Source organism: Vicugna pacos, chromosome 7 (genome assembly GCF_048564905.1).
Source record: "Vicugna pacos chromosome 7, VicPac4, whole genome shotgun sequence".
Lineage (NCBI taxonomy): Eukaryota > Metazoa > Chordata > Mammalia > Artiodactyla > Camelidae > Vicugna > Vicugna pacos.
Genome location: NC_132993.1, coordinates 55469867 through 55494150, shown reverse-complemented (window position 1 = coordinate 55494150; position 24284 = coordinate 55469867). Strand labels below are relative to the sequence as shown.

At 34.0% G+C, this 24284-nt stretch overlaps 1 protein-coding gene and 1 pseudogene across 1 annotated transcript in view; one reads left to right on the top strand and one right to left on the bottom strand.

The window, feature by feature from the left end:
* THSD7A (thrombospondin type 1 domain containing 7A) overlaps nt 1-24284 on the bottom strand; it is a 353632-nt gene that overhangs the window by 295925 nt on the left and 33423 nt on the right. The window lies entirely within an intron of this gene.
* LOC102528523 (hsc70-interacting protein pseudogene) lies at nt 8164-9371 on the top strand (annotated as a pseudogene).

Below are 24284 nucleotides of genomic sequence, written 5' to 3'. Positions count from 1 at the left end.
AACAACTGAACCAAGGATAACTGAGATAAAAATGTAATTTAAAAAGAAATGATCAGATTCAACAATCATTTTAAGAATTAGGATGGGGGAAGGGAAATAAATAAACCCAGTTTCTGTTTTAAGTTGTCATTTAAAAATTTCATTCCTCTTTCAAGTAATTAAATTAGTAAAAATCAGATCCTTTGCCCATTGCCTCAATTTTATTTCCATTAAAGAGAAATAAATTGAATAGTGGTATTTTTGTTTAAAGAATATACCTACTCTAATAATATAAAATTCTCAATTTAAATCGTTGTGGTTGACATGTTGTGAGAACACATTCTAAGAACTCCTACATTGTCTAGCAGACGAAGTGCTCAGATGCACAACTCAGAAACTGTACAGCAATTTCTAAGAAATTCTCATAGAAAATTCACATCCTTTCAGCTGAAAAGGGAAACCTTTATGCGTGTCACTTGCACTCGCAGTGACTGCCAGAAGACTTGGGATGTTGCTATTAATGAGGATCCCTGCTGTTGCTGCACTTGTGATTTATCATCTTCACGTCTAAGTGGGAGGAGGTCAGATCAGACAGAGGAAGCTATTCATTCAAAGGTGGCATTTCTCCTTCCACAGCCAGTGCTTTAACACATAGTAATTCACAGCTAATTAATGGTTGTCTTTCGTGTCATTAGAATTTTGTTTATTGAGTTTACAATACAAGCTGCTACTTTCTAATATAATTCAAGAACATTATCATTAAGGTTGAAAGTGTGCCTCTGCAATTAGGAGCCCTGACTCTTCTCCCATATTGAAGAAATCAGCTACTACATCAAGTAGCCTGATCCTTTATTCAAAGGGCAAAGATCAAGAAATTTCATGATTTAAAACATTGTGCTACACATATTATTGGCTTCCCAAATTCTAATTAATTGTCAGTGACATTTGTTTACCTATTCTCTTTCATTAATATTTATGAAAGTATACAAATATTTTATAGGCCTAATAAAGCAATGCTTTATTGACTTTTGTTATCTTTACAAGGCAGCTCAATAATAAATAGTTGAGGTGTTTAGACTGTAACACTGAACCTAGTCTTACTGGTACTCTGTTTCCTTATCTCTTAGACCTGAAATACACAGCAACTGGAAATAAATTTATCATCCACTGGGAAAATTCATCTAGGTCTGAGAAATCAAATTTATATTCTGCATGTTCTTTTAAGTATTTCATCAATTCTGGGATTAGTTCAATGGAGAGCAGTATTTCTTTCAGAATACCAAATAATTAAGAATAAACACTGCACTCCCTTTTGTAGTCTAATACTATCAATTCTGGCTTCAGATTTTATTTTCAGTTACTGCATTTTAATATATTCCTCTTAGTATATAATGTGTTTTCTTGATGATACAGTTCATCTTGGGGACTGTCATTTCACTCCAGAGACAAACTAAATCATGGTAACTTGAAGATTAACTACAAAGTGATACGAAAACTCACTTATTATCTCCTATGAAACACTCAGAGTTGTACTGATAGAGATCTATATGCCCAATCCTTTGCTGTGGTCACCAACCAATACCTTTACATTGCACTTAGGGATCTCGTCCGAAAGTTCCTCTTGCCTATTTTATATGATATTCAAGCTGTCTATAAAGAATCACCAGGGTCTTGATTTTTCAAAATTCAAGTTTTAGGTACAATTAATGAATGATAGAATATCCCATCATTAAATAAACTTTGCCCATATTGCTAACTTTTGATAGCACCTACTACCTTCTTCCCCACACAACCACTCGGAATGAAAACTAGTTGTCAGGCCTTTAATACAGACTAGATTGACAAGGCCTAAAACTGTGCAACACTTTGAAGGGTCTTACACTTTCCTTCCAGAGTTGCCCTGATTTTTAAGGAACCCAGAACTAGTCCACAGCTAATGATCTTTCACATACTAGGTTGAATATTGGCAATAAATGTCTTTAATACAACGAGTGTCCTGTTAAAAATAGTTCAGAAGGAGATCTTTATTCGACCTTAACGTAATTGATCTATGGGATTAAAATTAAGCCCTACATTCATACTGACTAATGTGCCAAAAGATGGGGCAATAAACTTATTAAGCAAGCCTCTTCCTGACATCCAAAGATTGATTAATGAATGTACATTTGTTTTCAATTAAAATAAGCAGATTAATATGTGTTTATATCAATTTTTATGATACCACGTTTAATTGACCTTTAACTGGAAACTGTATTCACTTGCTATTTTCATTTGTTGCATTCATCCTTTTATTTTGCACACAAACATTTATTTTGGAATAATTACAGAATTACAAAAAAGTTTAAAAAATTGTATAGACTTCAAACATAATCTTTACAGTTTTTTCTAATGTTAACATCTTATATTATCATGGTACTTTGTCAAAACTGAGGAACCAACATTAGTAAATTACTACTGACTGAATTCGAGACTTCATAAATTTTTCCTGTTTTCCTGTTTTTTTTACCTCAAGATCCAATTTAGGATTACTTCATTGTATTTAGTTGTCATGTCTCTTTAGGACACTCTTTACTATGACAGTTCTTCAATTTTGTTTTTTTTTTTTTTGATGACATTGACAGTTATGAGGAGTATGAGTCACATACTTTACAGAATATTCCTTAATTTGGGTTTATCTGATGCTTTTCTCATGATTAGTTTGTGGTTATTGGTTTTCTGAACAAACACCTCAAAAATGGAGTGCCTTTCTCATCTCAATATGTAAGTGGCACATCATTTCAGTTTGACATCATTAGGAATGTTTACCTTGATTATTTGTCTAAGGTGGTGCTTGCCAGCATTCTCTACCATAAAACGATTATTTTTCCTTATCCATATGCCATTATTTGGAAATGTCATTAAGTTCACCCCACATTCTAGGAGGTGGTTTAACTTCCACCTTCTGGGGGAAGGGAGTAGTGATCTAATAGGTTACAAGGAAGATTTGACCCTTCTCTCCCGCCCATATTTTAAAAATATGACAATATTGATTATCATCAATACCTCATGTCAGTGGTGTCTATCTTCCCAAAGTGAGTATCATTCAATCACATATGAGTATCTTTAATTACAAAGAAATGAGAAATTTGTAGTGAATATTTTGATAGTTTTAACAATTACTGGCCTCTTTACCTTTCCATAAGAGAAAGGAAATATATTTTTTCCTTTTCAAATGACTAGTTTTCATATTTTAATGAAAAAAGAGTACACATAAAAGTAAGAATCTAAAATATTTTTAGTAGACTTGGTTACCTGCTATGAGAAAATCCCATTATACTTTAGCATTTCTTATAATCATTTTTATTAATTGTTCATACTTTAAAGAGACCCTGTGAGACAGCCCAGTTCATGAGTGCAAAGATGTACACTTGGCCTGCTGCTCTAAGCCTAGGTGAGTTTACGTGTGATTCTCAGAACTTATACATCTCTCTTTAAGCAAGTTTAAATTAAAAACAAAGTGAATTTAGAAATACTGAAACAGAGAAATTTAATCAAATGGACACAAATATACTTATTGTGATCTAAATTAGTTTTATCAATTTGGCTTCTAGAATTTATTCACTGACTCATTCCATGTGTTTTAAGTCTAGCACATGTCAAACTTTGTGGTAGGTGCTGGAGACGTATGTGGGGAAGACAGTCTCTACCTATAAGAAAATGATTACCTAATATGGGTAGACAGACACAGTAAATGAACAATGAATTCTACAGTGAATATGTGCTATCATAAATATGGAAAAGGGGAGCTTTGGTGGCACAAAGCCCTAAGAGTTTACTTTCTCTGGTAGACCATGGAAAAACATTTTAAAGAAAGTGAACTATACTCTGAGCCTTAAGAGAGGCATTAACCCACAGAACAATCAACAAGTAGAGGTTCCTGGTAGACAGAAACGTATATAACAAGGCAAAATGATATCCACATAACTGGCCACATTCAGGGAAATAGTTTTTGCATGTCAGAATATGTATGGAGGCTGCATAAAAGAAGGCTGAGGAAGAGACTAGAGGCCAAATCACAAATGGACCTACACCATGTGAAGGAATTTTTGCTTTGACCTAAAAGCTAAGTTTTATACAATATCATTTTTAAGAGCAGTCTGGCACAGTGTCAAGACTCAGAGCCCACGCAGAATGTAACTGAAGTACAGAGCACATGATCATAGCAATGGAAATGAAGGAAGGTGAGTCACTTGCTAATTTGTTTAGAAGAACAGGTTTCTCTTTGGGAAATGCTTGAGTAGGAGCAGAATGAGATTAAGGTTCAGATAATGGAGGTGACCATCGAACTTGTTCATGAATATGGCTAGTAGGTGATTGGAGATGAAGCTGTTCCCTGACTTACGCAAGGCAATTTGTCCTTAAAAACACTTTTAGGGCAAAGTGTTAGAAGTTTTAAAAGTATTTGCCATTTAAATTACTAGCACACAAATAGTTGAATAGTTAAGAAAAACAAACATGTATTCTAGATATTTCTGTAAAAGGCTTTAATTCACTCCCCCTCCAAAATAAAACTCAGAACAAAGTCAAGGGAAATCACCAAAAGACATTCAAATGATGTACAAGATTATTAAAATTATAAATTTCCAAACTATGCACACCATTATTAGAGTTAAGGATTAACATATAATTTGCTGGGCCCAGTGGAAACTGAAAATGTAGGGCCCTTTTTTAAAAACCAAGAAGCACTAATATCAGAAATGAAAGAGGAAACATCACCATAGATTCCATAAAAATTAAAAGGAGAATAAAGGCATTCTATAAACAGGTCTGTGTTCATATATTTTATAACTTAGATGAAATGGACCAATTCTTTAAAAAACATACATCTTCTGAAACACACACAAGAGGAAATAGTCTGAACAGGCCTATATCTATAAAAGAAATTGAATTAATTATTGATAATTTTCCAAAACAGAAATTACTAGGCCAAGATGAGTTCACTGGTAAAGTCTATCAAACATTTAAGTAAGAAATTATGCCAGTTCTCTACAATGTCTTTCAGAAGAGAGAAGTAGAGGTAACACTTCCTATCTCGCTATATGAGGCTAACATTACTCTAATACCAGTATCAGACAAAGACATTACAAGAAAACTACTCACCAATATTGCTCATGAATATAGATGCAAAAACGTTCAACAAAGGTTATCATCTCAAATTCAAAACAAGTATAAAAAGATACACCACAGTCAAGCAGGATCTATCCCAAATATGCAAGGCTGGTTCAACACTGGAAAATCAACTACTAAAATCCATCACATCAACCACCATTTAAAAAAAAAAATCACATGACCAAATCAATAGCTTTGTCAGAAAAAGCACGTGATGAAATCCAACACCCATTCATGATAAAAACTCTGTATACTAGGTATATGAGGAAATTTCTTACCTTGATAAAGACTACAAAAAACCTACAGCTAACCTTATACTTACTGGTGAGAAATTAGTTTTCCCTCTGAGATCAGTTACAAGGCAAGGATTTTAATTTTTTTTACTGAAGTATAGTTGACTTACAGTTTTGTGTGGTTTCAGGTATACAGCAGAGAGATTCAGGTATACATACATATATTCTTTTTCAGATTCTTTTCCATTATACATTATTATAAGATATTGAATATAGTTCTATGTGCTATACATTAGGTATCTGTTGTTTACCTATTTTATATATAGTAGTGTGTATATGTTAATCCCAAACTCCTAATTTATCCTTCCCCTCCTTTCCCCTTTGGTAATCATTAATTTGTTTTCTATGTCTGTGAGTCTATTTCAGTTTTGTCTATTTCTCTTTCTCTGTTGAATTTACTTCAGTTAATATGGTAATCTCTTGGTGCATTTATGTTGCTGCAAATGATATTGTTTCATTCTTTTCTATGGCTGAGTAATATTTCATCATGTGTGTGTGTTACTGTAATTCCAACTAAAAGCATGAATACTAAAACTATGAGGTCACAGGAAAAATCATAAATCCAAGAACATCATCATATAGATGTGTTAGTCTGTGTCCTCCCTGAAGGAAATTCCAAAATGGGATTGGACTTGCAAGACATTTATAGAGAAAAATGCTAACTAAGATTAAAAGGGAAGGAGCAAAAGTAATGGGAAGCCTTTTAGACCCTGAAGTAGTTCTCTTACCTACAACAGAAATAGGGGAAAAGGACTGGGTAGAAAAAGCCTCTGAGTGCAGCACAACTCTGAAAAAGTCTCAGTCAGGCTAACAGGAAGTGTTTGGACCAGTCTTACATGGAAGAATTCCAAATTGACATCTACAGCTCCAACCTTTCCCTTTAATTTCTGAATCATATATCCATTACCTACTTGGCATCTCCATTTTAATATCCCATACACATTCCTAACTTAATATGTCCGAAATAGACCTTTTACTTCCCCTATAAACCTGCTCCTCTCGCACTCTTCCCCCTCTAAATGAAAACTTCAACCTTTCAATTGTTGACTTCTCATTCTTTCTCATTTTATCATATCTAGTCCACGAGCACAAGGTGTTGAGTTTACCTTCAAAATATATTGATTTCTTACACATTCAGGAAATACGTATTCAGCCCCTCATCTGTAGTAGGTACTGTTTGGGAAACAGTGTGGGAAAGTGTGCGGGAAACAGAGTCAATAAAGCCTGTCCTCCTGCAGCTTGCATTAGACTGAGGCAAAGTCCACAGAGAAAGCAACGTAAACGTAACTTGTTATGTACTTGTCTGTCAAACTAATAGCACAGCTTCTTCCCTACCTGCTAACTCCTATCTTTGTTTAGGATACCCAGCTCCCAGATTCCACCACTCTGATATTAGAAGCTAGAGATTACTGACTGCTCATAGAGGTTTGAGAACTTTAGACTTATTCTGATACACATTGGGGATCTGGATCTCACTTTTGAATCCAGAAGAAAACATGATGGGGGCGAGGTGAAGGGTGTGGTTAGGCTACATTGTCAGGTACCAGTCAATGGTGAAATTCAAAATCATGTTTGTGGAGAAAAGAACACAGTTGAAATAATATGAATACTAGAAGACAAGGAAAGGCTTTAATCATGTTGACTGAACACAGCCTTAGAAGTTAGGAAGAAGAACCACCTGGTGCAAGGGAAAGGGCATATTTTTATACTGCAGTCTGTGTAAGCCTGGGTTTGAAGTCATCCTTTGTTTAAATAGTATTAATTGAACTTTTTTTTACATGCCAAGAACTTGCCTAGATACTTGGTATATTATAATGAACAAGTACAATGTCCCTAATCTCATGAAACTTTTATTTTAGTGGGAGAAAGACACTGATTACATAAACAAGTAAATAATACGATAACAGATGTAGGAAAGAGGAAGAAATATAAAGTGGAGTCATACTGTAGAAACTGATAGGGGAAGGTGCTATTTTAAGTAGACTGGGCACTGAAGATCTCTCTGAGAGGGTAATATTAAGTTGGACAAAACAGAGGGGATAGGAGATACAAAAACACTGAGATGGACACATCCTTGGCTTACCAAGGAATAGTAAGGAAGTGGTTGTGACTGGAGACTAAAATAGATGGGAGAATGGCAGGTGACATCAGAGAGTCAAATGATGCAGTGGTCAAACCATGCACGGCTTAGATAATCATGGAAAGGAATACGGATTTTTAGAGAAATGGGATGTCACTAGAAGTTCTTGAGGATAACTTAATTATACTTAAAAAGAATGACACTTATTTCTTTGCTGATAATAAACTCCGGGACAGGAGCAAAAATGACTTTACAGAAATCTAACTTCCTACTTTATTTTTCTTTTGCTCTGAACAATTACCACATAACATTTCACCAAGTAAGTAGACTGAGAGTAGAGGTACTTGTTTGTTGTTAATTGGCAGATTAGAAGCTGACTTTTTTAATTCTCCTGAATGTTAATATTCTTATTCCTTTTGTCCACTGCAACATTTCTTATTACTTCGAGTAAAAATCTGTTACGGGTTTTTATAAAAGATGTGTAATATGTGAATATCTGATACTTACTGTCTTACCTCCAGAGGCTAATAAAGTGTTAATTACTAATTTTTGGATTAGTATAAATGTTACAGATAAGCTTAACTATTTGTAAAATAGGTCAATTAGAATAACAACAACAACAACAACAACAACAACAACAACAACAACAACAACTATCCCCTTTACACGGTCACGCTGAACTAGAGCCGGGGCCTGGAATCGGGCCGAAGCTTCCGCCGCGCCCGTCTCCTCCCGCCGCCTCCCGACCATGGACCACCGCAAAGTGAGCGAGCTTCGAGCCTTCGTGAAAATGTGTTAAGCAGGACCCAAGCGTTCTGCACACCAAAGAAATGCGCTTCCTGAGGGAGTGAGTGGAGAGCATGGGGGGTAAGATACCACCTGCTACTCATAAAACTAAATCAGAAGAAAATACCAAGGAAGAAAAAACAGATAGTAAGAAGGCGGAGGAAAACATAAAGGCAGACGAAACATTAAGTGAGGAAAGTGATCTAGAAATTGACAATGAAGGTGTGATTGAACCAGACACTGATGCCCCTCAAGAAATGGGTGATGAAAATGTAGAGGTAACCGAGGAGATGATGGATCAGGCAAATGATTAAAAAAAGTGGCTGCCATTGATTCCCTAAATGAAGGTGAACTACAGAAAGCCACTGACTTGTTTACAGATGCCATCAAGCTAAACCCTCGCTTGGCCATTTTACACGCCAAGAGAGCCAGTGTCTTCATCCAATTACAGAAGCCAAATGCTGCCATCCGAGACTGTGACAGAGCTATTGAAATAAATCCTGATTCAGCTCAGCCATACAAGTGGCAAGGGAAAGCACACAGACTTCTGGGCCATTGGGAAGAAGCAGCCCATGATCTTGCCCTTGACTGTAAACTGGATTACGATGAAGATGCTAGTGCAATGCTCAAAGAAGTTCAACCAAGGGCACAGAAAATTGCTGAACATCGGGGAAAGTATGAGAGAAAACGTGAAGAGCGGGAAATCAAAGAAAGAATAGAAAGAGTTAAGAAGGCTCGGGAAGAACATGAGAGAGCCCAGAGGAGGAAGAAGCCAGACAACAATCAGGTGCTCAGTATGGCTCTTTTCCAGGTGGTTTTTCTGGGGGAATGCCTGGTAATTTTCCTGGAGGAATGCCTAGAATGGGAGGCAGCATGCCTGGGATGGCAGGAATGCCTGGGCTCAATGAAATTCTTAGTGATCCAGAGGTTCTTGCAGCCATGCAGGATCCAGAAGTTATGGTGGCCTTCCAGGATGTGGCCCAGAACCCAGCCAATATGTCAAAATATCAGAGCAACCCAAAGGTTTTGAATCTCATCAGTAAATTGTCAGCCAAATTTGGAGGTCAAGCATAATGCCCTTCTGACAAATACAGCCCTTGCTGAAGGAAAAGCAACTGAGCTCACCTAATGGATGTCACAATAATACAAACCAGTGTACCTCTGACCTTCTCGTGAAGGAAGCTGGGGTGCTTTGAAGATAATCCCTACCCCTCTGCCCCAAATGCAGCTGAAGCATTTTACAGTGGTTTGCCATTAGGATATTCATTCAGATAATGTTTTCCTACTAGGAATTAAAAACTTTAAACAATTTTTAAACCTTAAAAATATTTAAAACAAATTAAAAGGGTGTGTTAATCCCTAAAATAATAATAATAATAATAACAACAACTATATATCATTTTTTACTAACCACTTACTGTTGCTGGGCAAAAAGCTAACATTTTATATGTGTGTTTGTATATTTATGCTTATATTAGGTTTCATTTTTATTGTCACAAAGTCTGTAAGTAATAGGTGCATTTATTATTCTCATTTTGCTGAGATGAAACAGGGACTTAATGGTGGTTACATAACTAACCCAAGGTCACATATAGAGAAAGTGGTGAACAATGGACTATGTCCCACACTCTGAATCTAAAGCCAGTAGGCTTAAGCTATATCAGCTTGAAGGAAGAATTTTGGGTTGAGATTATCCCTAAAATACATCATGCCCTGTATCTGATAATATGGTGGAACTGGTATCTAGAGAAATTCTCTTAGCATAGAGCACCTAAAAATTCTACATGAAATACAACATACATATTTTTAAATGCATGGCTGAGCTAATAGAAAAGGGAAACTCTCAGATGCAGAAGTGATGAGAAAACATGAACTCAGTGAGAAAAGAAGACGCTAAGATCTGTATTTGCCAGAGATATCTTTTCATTCATCTTTGATGGTATAGGCTTTGGCTTTAAAGGTTAAAGATGTACTGGATCTATGACAGAATCTTAAAAGCAGCTTACAATGGGAAGTCAAAGACCAGTATAGGATGTCAGGACTCCCACCTGGTGAATCCATCAGTCAGTACACTAAAGACAGAGGGTAAAGATAGTTTTCTGTCACATCATTGTTTCTGTTTAAAAGGAATAAAGAAAAAAAGTTTCACGTGAGAATTCATAACCACAAATCTGACTTTAAAGAGGCGGGATTGGAATTCATACTACTTGTATGGTCTAAAACTGTAGTTGACAACGTTTTTCTGCAAATGGCCAGATAGCAAATATTTTAGTTTGTGAACCATATGGTTTCTGTTGGAGCCACTCAATTCTGCCATTGTAGTAGAAAAAGCAGCCAAGAACAAAACATAACTGTGGCTGTGTTCCAATAAAACTTTATTCATAAAAGCAATCAGCAGGCTAAATTTGCTCTGCAGGCTGTAATTTGCTGATCTCTGGCCAAAAGTACCTGAAGTGAAACATTAGCTTTAAGAGATCCCATGCTGGTAATGATGCAGGGATCTGGCAAAGCAAAACAGAAATCACTTTTGGAGAAAATACTTCAAACACAGGCTTCACAGAATTCCCATAAATAATGTTCCAAGGAACGTAAGTTAAACAGGAAAGGAACAACCATGAACAAAAGTCAACAAAAACAATACACAAGGAGAAGAATGAGAAGGTCTGATATCTCTAATCAGTTTTCTGAAGTAGAACGACTAAGAATTTTTCAGAATTCATAAAAGACACCAGTTCTCAGATTCAGGAAATCAAGTGAATTTTTAGAAGAATTTTTTTAAAAAAGTCACATCTAGAACATAACACCAAACCAAAGGAACGCATTAAATTTTCTCAAAGTTCTAAGATAAAAAATCTGCCATCCTAGAGTTGTATACTGTGAAAGGCATTATTTCATAATAGTGAACTAAAGACATTTTCAGGTACCCACAAACTGAGAGTTTACCAACTATATATTTTTACTAACAGAACTTCTAAACAACATACTTCAAGATCAGAGAAACAGTACATATACGTGGGTAGATTTACCCACTACTGACTATACAAGAATACCTCGTTTTATTGCACTTTGGTTTACCGCACTTCATAGACACTGTGTTTCTTACAAAGTGAAGGTTTATAACCTTGCATCAATCAAATCTACTGCCACCATTTTTTCAACATTATTTTAAAATTAAGGTATGTACATTGTTCTTTTTTAGACATGATGCTTTTGCACCCTTAGACTACAATATAGCGTAAGCATAACTTTTGTAGGCATTGGGAAACCAAAAAATTCCTGTGACTTTATTTTTTTGCTTTAATGTAGTAATCTGGAACTGAAGCTGCAATATCTCCAAGAAATACCTGTATAAAGAATTAGCAAGAATACTTAATATTTGGGGAATAAAAAATGCAAAATTAAATATGATAAACAATATCGAAATAAGTTGGGAAGGGGTGATTTGACTTAAAGCAGTCTAAGACACTTGCATTTTGGGGGATAGTAATTAACTTTAGAATTTATAAGTTTAAATATTTCTGATAAAATATCTTTTATGACTACACAATAGCTAAAATGTGTAAACTTCCAAACTAGATGATCAAAAAAACAATTAAATGATATTTGGGAGATTTAAAGGATTACGTACATTTACACAGAGGCAGGAATAAATATATGTTGGAAATAAGAATATTCAGTAATATTTACTGGATAGTCAGGTAAAGAATATCAAGGTAGCTGAATTTTGGGTAGAAAAAAAAAACCAGATGTAATTTTGCATTTCATATGTAAACAGTGATACAAGTTTGAATTGCTGTTCATCATTATGTGAACTCTGCAAACCAAAATATCAGTCAACAAATGCAAACATAGTGAAATCCCATCTTCTTGTTGGCTGAGCTTCCAGGAATGACAGAACACCAGCCTCACAGGAGGCCAATTATAGCAATGTAGCTTCCAGGCTCACATAATCACAACATTTGTAAAAGTCCCCTTCATGGATGGTTTACAGTAGATTTTATTACAGCTTTCATGTTGTCCAGAGATTTTAGAACATACTGTGCTAATAATATCAGCAAATGACCAATTAAAAACCAGATAAGCAAAATTATTACTTTTAACTGGAAATAATTTTTGAAGTTTTAAACTGTTCTAATATGATAGTAATCATTTATTTTTAAATACTTAAAAGCTAATTATACACTAACTTTACATACTTCGGAACACAAAAACTATTCAAGTATAGTATTCTAATTTACAATTCAAATACAAATTTATCATATTGCTAAGATGATGATAAGATACAAACATGTCTAACACAAAATCATAAGCATGTCAAACCAACAAAAAAAATGTGGTGCCAGACCTTGAAGGTTTAATTGCTGTTTCTGAAATTTGAGGAAAACTTCAATCACATCAAACACTGTTTAAGACTTTTATACTCAGTTTTTTTAAGTAAATCCATTTCTAAATACAAAAGTTGCCCTAGGTGTTAATTAACAAAACATATTTCATTATTGGTTAAACAAGATCTAAAAAATCAAGGCTTTTTTCATGGAAAAGGGAAATCCAAAATCTGTCAATCTAAAGTTGAAAAAGATGTAATGTCTTTACCAATACTATTTTGGTCAATATAAACATTTGCAGATAGAAACACCTTGTTAGAGCTTATTTCACAGAGATGCTTTTAACATGGATTTTTTTTTATAAGAGGCATCATCTTATTGTATATATAAAGTGTGTCCTTGGGGAGACCCTATTAACATGTGAATGAGAAGTAATTCCCTATGTAAGAGCTGCAAACTGACAAATTTTAAAGCCTCTTATCTTTGCTCAAACACACTTCAAAACTTTCTCCCTTTTGATATCAACTATGTTTCTACCTAGTGTCATCCCATCCCCCTGTTCAAAATTCTTTATTGTGTCCCTATCACTGACCCAAAAAAATCATAAAGAAAATTTTGTGTAACAGATAAGGCCATTTTGAATTGTTTCAATACCTTCCTGTGTGACTGTTTTTTTCAAAACAAATGATGTTCCTACCATACTTGTAACCAAATCATCTCACAGCCAGATACAAACTCATGCTGTTCTCTCTGCCCCACATGCCTTCTCCCATCTCTGTCCTTATCTACTTTATCGACTCTATTCAACTTTCAAGTCTCATCTAAAATGTCACTTCTTGGGGTAATTTCTGGCTGTCTATATCTAGTAGGTGCTTCTTTGCGCTCATAGGAATTAAAAATATTTTTACAATGTATTGTTATGTGTTAACACGTGTATGTATACATATATGTACACATAAATGCACAGGTATATCTGTATATGTATCTACACTTATAGTTATCTATATAATGTATGTGTATATATTTTTATATTAATAAAACCTAACATAGCATAGTATCTGAAAACAGTCTACTCAAAAAGTCAAGTAGATCTATTAATAAAGCTTGCTAGCTCTTCTAATTTAGTTTCACAATAAACAGTTTTTACCACCTTGACTCATCCTTAGGACATAATTTCTCTTAATGATTATAGCAATATTTGCAGCTAGTGATTAAATATTATTCCAGCCTTTCCAGGAGAAAACACATTTCAATAATGCTATAGTTTTTCTCAGAGCTCTTCTCTACCACTCATTTTATCAGGATGTAAAGATGATATATTTCACAAAAACATGTCAGTTGTAAGGATAACATAAAATTTGCTCTGTGGAGCAGTTGTAATGAGACTATGCTTAGTATGAAGAGGAACTCAAGTCAGATTTACAAAACTCTTAAAAGAATTTAAACTATATGATCAGCTGGTTATTCATTGTATCGTTAAATTTTTCTTCCCTTCTTTATTTTTTCTTCCTTCATTACAATGAAAATCAGAAAAATGGTATAGATAAATCCTACAATTCTTCATTTTAAATACAAAATTACTAATTTATTATTGTAAGAGATTTAATTCAGTATAACATGATTATTCAACTCTAACTTAAATCTTAGAAACTGAATAATTCACAGTAAGGGAAAAGGTTCGGTCAGTATTTGACAACACAGTTATCTGTTATTAAATACCGTTTGAAATTAAATAAATAATATTCACAAATAATCTACACTATAAAAGTAGATAAGTAAGAAAACAAAGGGAAGGGAAAGAAATTATAATGATCTTATGTAGATTCTCATGTAAACTTAAAGAAAATCAGATCAATATCCTGAAATATTATTAAAATCTAAATCTTGGTTTCATTATAATTTTGAATAATTGAGTGAACAAATATGGTAAACTAATAGATCATAGTACTTAGAAGAGATTTTAAGTCTACTGACTCAACTCCAGCCTTCTGGTAAATACAGTATTTCTAATGAAGCAAATAAATTTCAGAAAATTAAAGTGAAATTTCAGTGGTTATGTAGTTCATTAAATCTTAAGGTAGGAAAAACTATAAAAAGTAGGAGAAGGATTTCAAGAGGCTAATATGTCGTATCCTAATGTAGGGAGAAATGATTTGAAAGTATGAAAACTCTTAACGATAACCCTGAGAGACAGCAGACACTGTTTAATACACAGAAGTATGTGGGGAAAATAAACTGTAAATCATTTTATCAAAACTTGGTAACAGGAAAAATCCACCAAAAACAAAAATTCATTTTCGTGAAAAACATATATTTGAAAATGAGTAAATCAGGTATAGAAAAAATGCAGATTCATTAATAGAAAATAGTTCAAGGACTTACTAGCTAAAATTTCACTATAAAGAAGACAAACTTTTAAAATCAGTTTTAAGCCCATACAAACATGAACTTTGATGTCCACATCTTAATCTGTTATCTTATCTTAGGACACTTCTTCATAGAATGATGTATATGCTTTAAAATGATAAAAACCCAGAAAAGACTTGCCCAGCTTGGGCACGTGTTAGTGAGACATACCAGTCAACAGCATTATGAACAGCGCTTTTCATGAGTCCCACAGGTAACCAGCTATATATGAAGAAGAGCAAATTATACTAGGTCAGAATTAACAAATGCTTTAACTGCTTAAATGATGGTTAGGCTAATGAATAATTAAAATATATATGGTTTGTAAAATCATTTCTAGAGAAAGAACTTCAGCTTCAGAACTTAAATTTTGTTTTTCAACTACATTTTCTTGGTTTATTTTAGTCACATATCCTGTCATCATATGAAAATACTATACATTTTATCTGCTTTGATTCTCCTGAGGAAAGGCTGGTTCCCTCGAGTAGTTTCGTACAAGTATCTAGCAGCAGTCTTCCATTTTATCCCCAAACTGGTTATGACTCTATAGTTTTTCCCCTTCTAGCCTATATATACCCTGAACGTGTATGACACTATATGAAGTAAGTGCACGTGTATGACACTATATGAAGTAAGTGCAACTTTCCTTATGGAGAGACCAGAACCTGAGCAACTTAACTGAATAATGATAATTATCTGAGCTTGAGTTCCCATCTCAAAGAATAAACAAAGATGATTTCTTTACCCTAGACAGAAATCTAAACAGTTTGACTTTGTAATGATCTAGCAAAACATATTCTAACCATTGGGTGTGCACCATGTCTGTTCAGTGATACTAGACTCTGGATAAACAGTTAAAAGTGAAAAAAATGCAACTACTTATGTACAGAAGGACAATGAATTTTAAAAGAAGGTTTATGAAGTCCCATGCCCCTTGACCTTCTCTTATTACTACTGCCTGGTGAACCTTTTCAAGAAAAATGGTATATATCTTTATCTATGACAGTCCATTTAGCAATCACAATATTCCTTTAAGTTAGATAAATTGTCCAGTCACTTAACAAGAAGAAAGGCCAACGTCAACTGCAGCAAAGGTCACTCAATCCAGTTTTGTTTTATATTAAATTGTCATCAGATCTGCACAGCAATTTCATCAATAATGCATCTAACTAGAATGTTCCAAAATTTAGAAATCAACTGCCTGCCCTATGGGAAAAATGAAGTAGGTAAATAAGACACAACTTTCCAAGGCAAAGTCAAGGGTATTGAACCCAAGATCATCCTCTTGCCAAGAGTCTTATATATCATTTAAACTAAAAATGACTTTTAGAAATAACTCTATTGGTTCACCATTTGTCCTTACAGAGATTACACAGGTCAATGTCACGGGAATTTTGTAAATACGAGTTTGACTTTCTCTGACAAATTAGACAAGCAATGGCTAGAAGAAAGAAGCAAAGTATATTATGATATTAGGACCTGAATCTAATAATGGGGAGTCTGGCACACAGATCCAGAAAGAGGGGCGATCTACAAGACAACTGACCTGAACTCTTCCAGAGATCAGTTGTCATGAAGAAGAGAAGGAGGTAGAGGGAGGGATTCAGAACGGGGGAGAATAAAGAACTCAGCCACTGCAATGAGTGAGCCTTGGTTTATACAGGATTAAAGAACAATCAGGTAGCAAAGAGAGTATTTAAGAAAAATTGGGGAAATTAGAGAACGTGAAAATGTGGGAAATTTGAAGCTGTTACTTATTGTCTTATGTATGATGATGATGATGTAGCTTTGCATAAGAAGGTCTTGGCTTCTGGGAAACGCAAACTGAAATGTTTAGGGGTGAGTGTCATGATGTTTGTAGAGAACTTTTAATGACCTTGCAGAGTGGAAGAGTGTGTGTATCTTTGTGTGTGTAGACTGAGCAATCATGGGAAGAGATAAATAATTCATGAATCTAAGGGAAGAGTGTACAAGGGTACACTGCATATTATTTCAACTTTTCCATGGGTTTAAGACATTTTTATTCCTTTAAATCAGATCATGTTATTCGTCTGCTCAAAAATCTGTACTGGTATGCCACTGTATTTGGAATTATGCCATTCTTTATAGTGGCCCACAAAGTCCAGCATGATCTGATTCCTCATAATCTCTCTGACCTCTTTGCCGGTAATTCTCCCCTTTTCGTTAAATAACTCCAGCCACTCTGGCATTTTTGTTGTTTCTCAAACACATCATGTACCCCTTTACATTAGCTTACATTGGCATGAAACCTTATTCCTCTAGATGTATTCATTCCTCATTTAAAGACATGTCAATTGCACCTAGTCTAACCACCTTATTTAAAATCGTAACTCAGCTGCAACACACTATTAACCTCCTGTACATCTTTTTTATATAACTTCTCAAGTTGTTACATAGTTGATTACACAAAATGTTCACTTATACTGTATGCAACACCCAAAAGTAAGCTCCGAAAGGGACGCGTTTTTAGGTTTCCTATTCACTGAAAAACCTAGAAGAGTTCCTGGCACATAACAGATTCTTACTTAACTCTTGTTGAAAGTTGAATGAAGAAGAGCTTTATGGCTTTTCTTGTAGTTAGAAAATGAAAGATCCTAGTGCAATTTTGTGGTAGAACACAATAGGTTCGGGAAGATAAATGCCCAAGTAGGGAACAGCTCAGCAGAGAGACACAGAAGTCTGGGAGGAATCCAAGGAATAAGGAGATGGAATGAGAGATGACCTCGAGATATCTTAGATATTTGCTCACTTTTACAATATGAATGAGCTGAAAGGTAGTGATAAATATACTGTCTATTCTCCAAATATTTTGTAACATGATGAAGCTCACTTACAATAAAAGGATTTAGAATAAATGTAATCCAGTGAGAAGCTCATGAAGTATTTGATAAATAATATGCAAGAAATATTTAATCAGAATTTAAAAAACAGTATCACAGTACTTTATTTCAGCACTAAATGCAGTAGTTACAAGGAAGTGCAATTTAAGATTAGAATAATAGAAATATCATTTTTTAAAATGTTGCTTGTTGACATTAACTTTTAAAATGCCTGAAATTAATAATTGCTATATATTACAAGTAATCATAAAAGTGTTTTTAGATTAAAGAAGAAATTGCCAAAATTAGGAACACTTCTGGTGTTTACATCTAGGCATTTACTACCTCCCTGCGCATGTAATCTTAATTCAGCTGATTTACTAATTTTGGCAGGAGTTCTTGAGTTCCTACTATTTACAAAGTACTACCTGTAGCTTTTCTATTCATTTATATCAAATAGATACTTCTATTTATCTTTTTATTTATATCTAGTTGACTTATTTATACTAATATTTACATATTTAGTTTTACTCACTAGTAGTTTAATTATAAATGAGAAATATTTCACTAAGTCCTCCTCTTTAATAATATGTTAAAAGATATGTGTTAAAAGTTTGCTCTCTGTAATTGTGATCTAAACATTCATTCCACTATTCCACATATGTTCATTCTTCTTTTACATACTGAATCAACAATTCTCTGATCTTTACCTATATTTAAAAAGTAAAGAATTAAAAAATACTTGAAGAAAAAACTAGCATCAAATTGTTACCATGAATACATTTACAAAATTATTTTAATCACATTTTATTATTCCCAAAGACTTAATCTATAAAAGGATCAAAGCCAGATCAGTTAATTTTAAGTGATTAGTATTTAAGTAATTAATGCATTTAAAAGCCAAATCAAATATTTATTTTGCTAAAATGAATAATAAAATTCCAAGAATTATATTTTAACTGCAGTTATAACAATCTGGCTTAATCTTAGGTTTGCTCAATATTTGATCTTAATGAAATCATTCTATACAAGAAATTATAGAGTATACTTTCTGTTTTTCTAGAGTCAAAACTGTACTTTATAAAGGGCATGGTTAGTCCTGACAGTGAGCCACATTTTACCAATGTTTTCCAGGAAAAGGTCTAATATTATCAGTTGGAAATTGACAAATATATTTTCAATCTGACTTTTCAATTTTATTATTACTCACATCTTCCTAAAAATCTCTATTCCACACCAAGGCTTAAATACATTATGAGAAGCGAATCTTAAATAGGATTATCACAGATAATTCTCGATTGTGTGGTTTGAATGATTTGTTTCAAGCTTTCAGTGTTTTGAGAAGAATATGCATGACATCATTTCCTTTTAAAAAACAGTGACTGTGTATACTTTACAATAACACTAAAGCAAGGACAATATTTATGGATTAATATTCTTTATCTCCAAATCTACTGAATATGCTGAAATACATGAAGAGCTCTTGGCTAAATAAAATTTATGATACAGTAAAATACAGCATTCTTTGTAATATATTCCATTCTTTAAATCACAGTTATATGTGACAGGAAGAAATGTACTCTTATCTAGAAGTTTGCATAATAAATATAGGAACATTTTGAAATATTTTTGCATTTTTTGAAATTTGTTAATTGGAAGGCAATTCTGACACATGATACAACATGGATGAACCTTGAAGACACTATGTTAAGTGAAATAAGGTAGCCACAGGAGGACAAATGCTGTGTGATTCGACTTTATGAAGTACCCAGAGCAGTCAAGTTCACAGAGATAGGAAGTAGAACGTAGTTTCCAGGGCCTGGGGGTGGAGGGAATAAGAATTTGTTGTCTACTGGGTACAGATGCAAGATGGAAAATATTCTGGAGATGGATGATGGTGCTGGTTGCACAACAATGTGAACATACTTACTGCCACAGAAATGTACACTTAAAAATGGTGAAAATGATAAATTATATTAAATTATGTATATTTTACCACGTATGTATATAAAATGATAAATTATATAAAATTACGTATATTTTACCACAATTCTAAAAAATAAAGACAGACTCAAACTAAATGTTCCAAAAATTAAATAAAATAACTATGAATATTCAAATATGAAGTAGTTACATATTCTCTAAATATTCCCCCAAAATGCCCTCACTACTGTAATTATAAAGGTACATTTGGTAAGGAAAATAAAATCTATCTGATATTCTTTTAAAAGGTAACCTAAGTAGAGCAGGCTTCCTGTGTAGACATCTTCTGATAGTGAAGCAGATGTTTCCTAAGACGTGATTGGCCCAAGGGAGTTGAAATTTAAATGAAGCAAACTGAAAATGATTCTCTAGATAGCTTCTTTTGAGGGGAAAAATTTGCCTCTTTCCAGACCACCAAAGATCTGAAACATGAAAGTTAGGGTATGTGTTTCATTTTCTCCTCCAGGGCAGCTAACAAATTTGTAGAAGAAGCTCTCCTGACCTCCCATGTGAAATTTTGCCACAGAGACTGAATCTGCATATGAAAAATCAGTCCCAATAATGAAACACACCAAGGCGCTGTGCCTGCAATGCCTGGAAGGAAAATGTTGAAGGCTTTGTAATTTCTCAGAATTCCCAAGAGAAAAAAGGAAAATTAAAAAAACCTTCCCTTTATTATCTGGTCACTCTTCACAACCTCATTTTCTAATAGAGTGGGTGGTCCATTATAGTAAGATCTCATCTTCTGTGTTATGACTTTATATAGAACCTACTTTGAATTCTTACTGTGATGGATGAAGCACTACAACATGTTTGTCTCTTTTGGATTCTCCTGTTTTAATGTTTGCTGTGTTTTGTAAAACATAGGACTTTATGATTCCATTCTTCATATCCGATTTGTAAAATTTTTAAAAATCAGCTTTTGAAAACATTGATATTGTAGCTATTGAACAAACTGATGGCTTTTAATAATCTGGTATTTCAGAGCCAAAGCCAAAAACACATTCTGACCACTAATAAAAAACTATTTTCATTTAAAAGTCCTAACACTGGAGAGTTTGAAAGTAGTCCATTGCTTAAAAAAAAACTGAAGCACCAATTGTTGGTGGTTCTCTCTCATCAGGCCCATTTTAATTTAAGGCATTCCAGCCACCAATGCCAACTGCTATTACCTCTGAAACACTGCTATGGATGTTACAGTTGATTTAACATCAGAAAGTCTAACCATCCCACATTTGTTCATTTAGGCATTCTTTCTGTGTATATTCTCGGTTGTTACAAAAGCATTGAAAGATATAATTTATCATTTTTGAGAACAGAATGAAAAGTGATGCTTATTTTGCATGACAGCAAATCACCAGAGATAATGTGAAAATGGAGAAATACAAAAAGTAGTATCAATTGCTCAGCTCAATTTCTGAAAAGCCCATTTCCTTGAGAGGACGCAAAGTTACAGTTGTTTCTACCAGCAGAAGGGGACATTTCATGTCATTTGATAATATTTTCAAGAGATTCATTATACTTTTTTTCCCCCACGGAGACCAAAATTCCATAAAGATAATGTTCACAGGTCCAACAACACAGAGAATATTAAAGCCAGTAGACCCAATAAACTGACAGAAAAGACCATCATTCTGCCCGAATGGTGCCTCAAAAGCTGCTACAAATGTAAATTCTGTATACACACACACACACACATTTTAACTTGTAGCCTTGAGTGAACTGCGGCAGGCACCTATGATGCAGTATATTCTAATACGATTCAAAGTCTATTTGAAGGGGCAGATCATGCCCCTTACTGGAGACTCACAGTAGGGAATAAAGAAGATGATTCCTAGATCCTACCTATTTATAAGTCTTCTAAATTTCCAATGTTCATCTAGGGTAAACAGTCCTGTAGAATTCCATACTACTTAAAGTCCATGGATATAAGGCAGGCATCAGTGAAGTCAAAATCTGCAAATCTATGTTAAATTAATAATATATAACAGGAATTAAATAACTGGTACGGGAATGATGGCTTGCTTTGCTTTTGAACATGGTATACTTTTTCTATCATATTCCTGAATACATTACAGAATGAAAGCTGTTAAAATTGTATCATTTCCTACAACAAGAAAACCCTTCTCCATGCAGTAGATATATTAACAGACTTGGGGTGTCAGTTTCTCAATGGGACTTTGGAAAAGATAATCCACTAAACAGATTCCTAGGAGTTCCTAAAAGATAAAAACATCTTTCTCACACATTTCAACACTTGATTCTAACATAAACCCATTCATTATTCCTTACTGGACAATGTTTTACTTATAACTAACCAAGTTTAACACTTACTTAAAGGGTATCTAGAGTTTCACATCCATGTTTTAAGATTTGTACTTGGTTTATCATGTCAATAAAAATAAAGCTCAATCTTACTGAGTCTCTATTTCTGAGGAGATCAAACAAAATGGAAACTGAGAAAGGAAGATGAGAGAGCAGGGAAACAAAAGAAGAGTAACTTTCTTGTGGAAAATTTATCAGCTTAGAAATAAAGTTATCTTTAACAACTGATGAAGTATTTTTAAAATTATGAAGAATCATGTTTACATTCAGAGATCAAAATTCAAGTCTTATGCCTAGAGAGACAATTAAAAGAAAACAACTGCACACTACAATTTTTTAGAAACTGTTCTCATGTGAACAGAAATTATCACACTGAAATCATATAATGAGTAACAGATGGATGATTCTACAAATCATATACACAAATAAAATACATATTCTTGTTAATTTATAAACATCATGCAGACTCTGCATTAATAATTTATAAAGCACCTTCACATACATTATGTTATTTTGTCCTTATATCAATCTTATAAATAAGAAAATGAATATTCACGTAAAACAAATGTAAACATAGTGTCATTAACTTTTTGACCGAGGTGTACTATAGAGATTTCCTAGGTTAAGTCTCTAATAGATGTAAAAAGTAAGGATAAGAGAAATTAAATGATTTTCCAAAAATCAATCTGCTGGTTAGTAACAGATATAGAGGTTTGACACTGAATGTGATGTCCTTTTCACTATGCCAACTGACTTTAATTGAAAAATAGCGTTTACTCGTTTACTCCATCAATTCTATAATGTATTACCAAGAAGTATTTCATCCACCTTGAATAAAAACCTACTTCCACTCAATATTAATGTTCCAACCCCACACCCCTCTCAACTTCATCCATGTTAACTATACCTATTAGCAGTTGATTACCAGACAAGATCTCTAATTAGGTGCCCTCTCCCATATAATAGATCTAAGTTTCTGACTCTTTCCTGGATATATTTATGTGAATTTCTTTGTCTGACATATCAAGGTCAAAAGGATCCAAACTAGATTAATTATCTAGAAGTACTCTTTACCTGTGTGTTTTGCTATCTTAGAGTCATGTCCTCTCTACAGAGGCAAAAATTCTCAGAATCAACTATAGTATATGCCTCTAATTTACATGCAAACTTTATTTACCAAGTCTCCTATCTCCCCATGCTGTTCTCACCACTTAATGTTTAGTTTTGATTCCATAAGCCTGTTCCTCATCCTCCTGTGAATGAATCATTATATTAACTTGCTTATTGATTTATCTATTTCTATTCTCTTTCTCTTTCAAGTCATCAATGGGCTGCAGAATCAATATAAAACAAAACTAAATAATTTATGAACATACTCTGTGACATATAAAAGAAAGTAACAACTTTTGCTAATTGTAGTAAAATATTTTATTGAATATATCAAGTGTAGGAACCAGAATCAAAGGTGTCCTCAATGATTTGAAGCCCTTGGGTTCCGTGTTTTGTAAAATTTCCTCCCATACTGAGTAGGCTGATCTTTGTAACTGATTATGGAAATGATAATGACTAGGTCATAAAAAATATCCTGGTTTCTGCCTTGCTTTCTCTTCGATCACTAGTTCCGGTGGAAGCCAGCTGCCATATTTTGAGGCTATTCAATCAGCCTTATAGAGGTCTATGTGGTGAGAAGTGAAGGTCTCCAGCCAACAGCCAGCTCAAATACGCTAGGCACGTAAGTGAGACACATTGGAAGGGGATTCTCTTGCATCAGTCAAGCCTTCAGGTGATGGTAGCTCTACAAACATCTTAACTTCAGTTTTATGGGAGATCCTGTTCCAGAATCATCCAGTTAATCCATACCCCAAACTTCTCGCTCACAGGAACTACGTGAAATAATAGATGTTTATTGTTTTGAGCTACTAAGTTTTCAAGTATTTTTTTTAGCCCAGCAAGGGATAATTAATACAATGAGAGCTTTAATGTCATGGGGAGCATTATGTAGCAATAAAATATCCTGGATAGAGAATCAGAACATGGGTGCTAGGTATGAGGCAGAAGTATATGTTGTATAAAGCACTCTACAGGATGAGGAGATAAACAGAAGGTCATTTTGCAACCT